We start from the raw sequence: 6,640 nt of genomic DNA, 5'->3' as shown, positions 1-6,640 counted from the left end.
CATTTGGGAAGAGGACCAAAGCCACTATAAATAGGGCAGCACCACCACCGTAGAGAGGGATCAGATCCATTCCATCCTCACACCCACCAGCTCAGTTGAGCACAAGAACACAACTCCTCCTGAGGTTGTTCTTCCACTGTACTAGTTCATCACCAGCCCCTCGAGGCCAATCCACCACAAAGCAGGAGTAGGGTTTTACACCGCAAGGTGGCCCAAACCTGGGTAATCTGCTGTGTCTCATTTCCTTCCTATTTATCGAGCTAGGCCAGGAGATTGGAGAGTAGGCAGACTGGGGAGGTTGAGTTCTTCGCACGCATCCCAGGGTTTGAATCTATCCAGGGTCTGCGGAGTCTAAAATCCGTCAGGGACCAATAAACTAGGAGGGATGTAGTAGTACGAGTAGCGCAATATACAGTATAGAGGACTAGTACAAATTTAGAAATGGAGTAAGAAGTTACAAGGTTGTGTGATAGACTTTGTAGGCTACATGACTAATTGGATAACACTTCCACCAACAAGTACACACTTAAAGCCTAATTGATGTATATATATATAGAGAGTGGCACTATTCTAATCCTGAGATTAGAATAACTATTTAGATCACGAGGTCCTATATAGGAGCAGCGGGTGTTCCGAACTTACAGAAAGAAGAAAAAAAAAATCCCACCCCGAACCCCACGTTCCCCACCTCTCCCTCCTCGCTCTCTCCCTGATCCCTGCCGCCGCCATCCCCGCCTCCGCATCGCCATCTACCTCAATCCAGCCCGCACGCCGGCGCCGCCGTGACCCTCGCACCTCCCCACGCGCCACCGCTGCTCCACTCCGCCTCACCAGCTACCTACCTCTCCCCCACCCGAGTCCTGCTTCCTACTGCCGCCACGCGGATCTAGCCGCCGTACAAGATCCCGCCGCCGCGTTTGTCGCTTGCTGGGCCCGAGGACGCGTCGGAAGCTGACCCGTCCGTGATCTCCGGCCAACGAGGCGCGGCGGCCACCCCTCCCCCTGTTTCCACGGCGCTCGACCCGGATGCCCGTCGCCGGCGCTCCTCCTCCCCGACCCCTTCTTCCCTGATCCACCCCGCCTCCACCTCCGGTGACGCGGTCCACCAGTCTCCTTCCCCGGTGCGAGCCACCAGCCTGACCCTCGTCGGCGTGATGCCCCTGCGCGCCGTCGTGGCACAGGCCCCCACCAGGGATCCAGCCGCGACGTACTACTCAAAAGCAAAAGACAACGATGAGATTCTCTCCTTCGGCGCCGGCGTGGTCGCTCTCGGCTACCTACTGTGTAAAGGACATTCATAGGCCACAAATCCAGCGGATGCTAGCACGTAGGAAGTGGTGCTGCCGTGGTGAGTTACTCCATCAGAGTGAGGACAACGACACTTCTTGCAGGAAAAAACTGCAGCATTCTTCAGTATATTTCCATAAATATTTGAGGCAATTTGTCTGTATCAGTTCAACAGAAAAAATTGGCAGCAGTTCCACCGATACATGCCTGGAAGGAAACTTCGTATGAGCACAAGTCACAGCACCACTACAGCGAGTCTCCGGCTTCTAAGGGAGTCGACGAGGTCACCTGGGCTCCTGCGAGAAAGGTGACAGGGTCAGCAAGAATGCAGATATCTCCAAGATGGCCAGAATTGGTGCGGCTTGATTTGGCTCACTACAGCGGCTCCTCTCCTCTGTCGCTCTTGCCGGCCAAGCCAAGCTGGACATGGATGTGTGGGTGTGCATGCTCACTGTGAAGTACGTTCTAGGCGACCTCTTTCAGTTTGATATGTGTGCTCACTGTGTGGGTCGCCATCTCTCTATCCTGCCAAGCTACACCAGCACTTGTTGTTTCCTCTCCCTGCTGCAATCAGTGTTGTGAGGGACGGATGAGATGGAGGCATGGAGCTGGCGACTGGATATGGGAAGGGAGCTGCTACTGCACTTGGTCTGCTTGACAGCTGCCGTTGTGCCTGTACTTGGACGGCTGCAGATAGTGCAACCGAACGTCCGTGTGTGTTTTTGGCATCCCATTTTTACAATTGATGCTAATGAACATTCGTCCACGGTCTTTTGTAGTGTTGCTATCTACTAGAAAAAATCATCGATTTTCAATTGGTCATTTCTTGTACTAGAACATCAGGTGCTTGTGCTAATGTCCGTGAGACCAAAATATATGGAACCATATGCAGAGTAGTACTAAATGATGATAACAAGATAAATTAAAATAAATATTATTCATTGGATTCTGATTTAAGTGGACTTGTTCTCACAAGTGTTATTTCAAGTAGATTGGTATCTAAAAAGTTCACGCAAAACGCGATCCTGGAATGATTGAAATCACGGGAAAGTCGTGGAATAAAAATTACACTTCCATATTTGTTCTACATCTTTTGCTACTTGACAAAAAAAGTTGATGAAGTTCATGTATTACTGTCACTGAAAAATCTATAGAAAAAGAAACTCGGGGGCATTCGTCAAAAACTAAAAGTTCATGAAAGAAATTCGGGGAGGTTAATGATCTCTTAGTTGATATGATAACCCTTGCAAGTTCAAATATAAAAACCCTTGAAGTTCAACAACAACAAAAATCAGAGTTAAAAAAGCAAAAATGTCATGTTCAAACATTGTACAACATGTCCTAGGGGAAAAATGTGATGTTCTAACAAAACATTAGTCTAACATCATGTTGTACAGTTTCTTGTTATGTATTATTTCCTAAAGTTTAACAATATGTATGGATGCAAAAAACTAGTATATGTTGGTTTCAATTCAAAAACTACAAAACAAAGAAGCCCAAGTAAATTCAAATACTAGAACAAAAAGAAGTCCAACAAAGGAGAAAAACAACACAAAACATACACGCTAGAAAAAGAAGAAAACAAAGCTCGCCCAGATAAATGTTAACTCCGGAAGTTTAAGAAAAGAAAGAAGAAGTTCAATATAAAAAAATAACAAAGTTCTATTCGAAATAATGAACAAGTTCGATGTTTCTAAAAAACCTCCAATTTTCACATTTCTAAGAAAATACAAATGAAGTTCAAATAAAAAAAGGTATAATAGTTCAATGCCTATAAAAAAACTCAGATATTTTCACGTAACCGAGACAAGTTCATGTTGATAACTGCTAGAAGTTCATGTACTACACGGTGTGCATTTGTATGAAAAAAAAGAATGAAAAAGCAAAGGCTAAAATTTCGTTGCTATAAGTTCAAGTGCTCACCCCGAGAAATTTCAAAAATTCTTGTGAGAGAGGTTGAACAAAAATACGTGACAGAAGTTCAAGGTGAAAACAGCGGGGAATTCAAGGAAAGGCTAAAATTTCATTGCTAGAAGTTCAAGTGCTCAGCCCGAGAAAGTTCAAAAATTCTTGTGAGAGAGGTTGAACGAAAATACGTGACAGAAGTTCAAGGTGAAAACAACACGAAGTTCAACTACTACACGAAATGCATTTCAGATAAGAATATAAGCATAGAAAACTAAAAGCTTCAAAGGTTTGTCGCAAGAAGTTCACGTGCTCCTCCCGGTGAAGTTCGAGATCTCTAGCGCGAGACGTCCAACCTTCAATTACATGTTAAAAACAAGTAAAAACGATGTTGTTTTTGCCATTTTTAATACTGCTCTCAAACGGTAACGAATTTGTGACGGTTGTCTTGATGAAAAATATAGTTGCTCGAAGTTCAAGTGACCTGCCCGGGAAAGTTCAAAAAAGGATTTTCGCCATTACTAACAAATAAACCTAAGAAGTTCAAATTAAAAAAATGGTGAAGTTCGATGTCTATAAGAAATGCATATTTTTCTCATAATTTTTCCAGTTAGTAACGAAAAAACCAAGAAATTCAGTTCGAAAATATCCAAGAAGTTGTACGATGTTTATTACAAAATTAGCATTTTTCCCGTTGCAAATGAATGGCACCAAGAAGTCCAAATTGAAAAAACCAAGAAGTTCAATTTAAAAAAATACAATAGTTTAATGTATATGAAAAAAATTAGATTTTCCTCGATAATAAATAATAAACCAAGAAGTTCAATTTCAGAAAATGGAGCAGTTCAATATTTATCACAAAAACTTAAAATTTTCCCATTGCTAACAAATAAACTAAGAAGTTCAGTTCGAAATAACGAAGAATTTGTATAATGTTTATTACAAAACTAAGATTTTTTCCATATAAAAATAGAATGCAATTCTTTACTCAAGATATAAAAAGGTGAAGTTCAAATTGAAATAACAGAGAAGTTCGGAGTTTATTAGAACTTAGGATTTCCCTGTTGAAAAAATAAAAAATACAGCGCCATTTTTTGCACTGTTAAAAACAACTCATAAATGAGAAGAATGGTTGCTAGAAGTTCAATTGCTCTGCGAGGAAAAGTTCAAAAATTTCTTGTGAGAGAGGTTCACCGTGTATTTAGATGTCCAAAATAAATAAAAAATATGTTGTTTCTTGTGTTTTAAAACAATTCTCTCAAACTAGAGAGAAGTTCAAAAGTGATAACAACCGGAAGTTCACGTACTACATGGTGTGTATTTCATAAGAAAAATACAAATAAAGTGAAACAGAGTGAAGTTCAAACAGACATGCCCCAGAAGTTCAACTACTTCATGGAGTGCGAAAAACAGCATGTCAAAAAATAGCACGTCAAAATAGAGTGAAGTTCAAATAGACATGCCCGAGAAGTTCAACTACTTCACGCAGTGCATTTCCATTCGCGATGAAGGCAGAAATCATGATCTTGTCATTTTCTAATTTACTTCAAAACGACAGGAATATCATTTGTGTAAGTTCATGTCCCCGGTCGAAGAAAGTTAAAAAAATTATTGTGAGAAGGGTTTGTACAAAAGGAAAATCATTTGTGTAACACTAACGAATGGATGAGGTAAATTACAAACGAAAATACGTCACAGAAGTTCAACGTGAAAATAGCAGGAAGTTCAACTACTACACTGAATGAATTTCACATGAAATTCTTTGAAAACCGTCGCGAGTATGAAATAATGATCAACACGGGAAAGTTGTGTGCTTACAGCAGCTTTCGATGAGTGGATGGAGAGCTACAAGTAGTGGATGGAGATCTACGAGCAAAAAAGCACGAGAAAAACAGAGTGAAGTTCAGGTACACGCGACGAGAAGTTCAGGTTCTTCACGTGGTGCATTTTTGAAGAATCTGTTTCACGATAAAGGCAGAACAAATGATCTCGCCATTTTCGAAATTACATGAAAACGGCTAGGAATCAGAGAAAACGATCAACATGAAAAAGTTTCGCATTTTCCGTAGCTTTTCAGCGGTATATTATTTGCCTCATTCCGATAAGGTTTGTAGAAATTACAAGGAAAATACGTTTTTTATCTATTTTGAAAATTGACTTAAAACCGTAATGAATTGGGAGAAATAATACATACAAAAAAGTTTCGCATTTGTTCAAGCTTTCCAACGCCATATCATTTGCTGCATTCGTACGCATGGTTAAAAAATGAGCTCGAAAATACGAACTCGGTAGGACTTGTACCTTTTTCTAAATTACTTTTAAACCGTTCAAAATTAGAAAAAACTTTCAAAATGTAAAAGTAGCGCATTTTCATAAGATTTCCAACGCCATATTATATGCCTCAATTGGATTAGCCGTTTAGGAATGAGATCGAAAATACGAACTCAGCTGTTCGGTTTGCAAAATTTTACGTTTTCTTAAATTACTCTTTAACCATAGGGAATTAGAGAAACTTTCAACATGTGGAAGGAGCGGTTTTGCAGCAGCTTTCCAACGCCATATTATATGCCTCATTCCGATAAACAGTTTAGAAATGCGATCGAAAATATGATTCACGTTTTTTTGTGTGAAGAAAAAACGATTTTCAAAACTGCTCTTAAACTCCTTACATTTTGCCAAAAATTTAAGTTGGGTCATGATACTGGTGTCCATAGCTTTCCAACGGTATATCGCAAGCCCCATTTGGGCAATGTTGGTGGAAGTTCAACCTAGTTCACAGGGAAGTTCAACGTACTACTAGCGGGGCAAATCAGGTTGTGATCAGAATATTATTCTCATCCCGTGATCAGTATAGTGTTTATGTATATATATATATATATGTATGTATGTATGTATATATATATATATATATATATATATATATATATATATATATATATATATATATATATAAAGACAACACTATTCTAATCCCAGGATTAGAATAGTTATTTGGATCACAGCAACCCCTATATAGGGCCTGATGGACCCCTCCCGAACTTCCCTGAACTGCCGGCCCAACCAGACAGCATCCCACCCGATCCCGAGCCGCCCCGACAGGATCCACCTGATCCCCCGATCCCGAGCCGACCCACCCCCGTCCTCGCCGCTCCTCCACTCGATCCCCGACCTCCTCCCCTCCTCGCCACCCATCTTCATTGGATCCGCTGCCTTCCCCGCCCCGTCTACAGCTCCTGGCCGGCCAGATCCGCTGCCTCCCCTCCTTCCCCAGCTCCTGGCCGGCCGGGTCCTCCGCCTCCCCTCCGTCTCCAGCTCCTGACCGGCCACCGACGCGGGCAAGCGAGCGACGGCGGACGCCGGCGCGAGGGAGCCCGCGTCGCCTGGACGCGGCGAAGCCGCCATGGACTTCAGGAAGCCGCATCCTCGTCCCATCACCACCGCCCGAAGC

The 6,640-nt window shown here is 42.2% G+C and overlaps 1 long non-coding RNA gene across 1 annotated transcript; it reads left to right on the top strand.

The window, feature by feature from the left end:
• Positions 1–660: 660 nt before the first annotated feature.
• On the top strand, positions 661–2,126 carry LOC119316924. Its single transcript, XR_005153410.1, has 2 exons — positions 661–1,348; positions 1,455–2,126. It is a non-coding gene; the product is annotated as an uncharacterized LOC119316924 (long non-coding RNA).
• Positions 2,127–6,640: the final 4,514 nt, after the last annotated feature.

This window comes from Triticum dicoccoides, chromosome 6A (genome assembly GCF_002162155.2).
Source record: "Triticum dicoccoides isolate Atlit2015 ecotype Zavitan chromosome 6A, WEW_v2.0, whole genome shotgun sequence".
NCBI lineage: Eukaryota > Viridiplantae > Streptophyta > Magnoliopsida > Poales > Poaceae > Triticum > Triticum dicoccoides.
The sequence above is the reverse complement of the archived record's forward strand: the minus strand, read 5'-3'. Positions and strand labels throughout refer to the sequence as shown.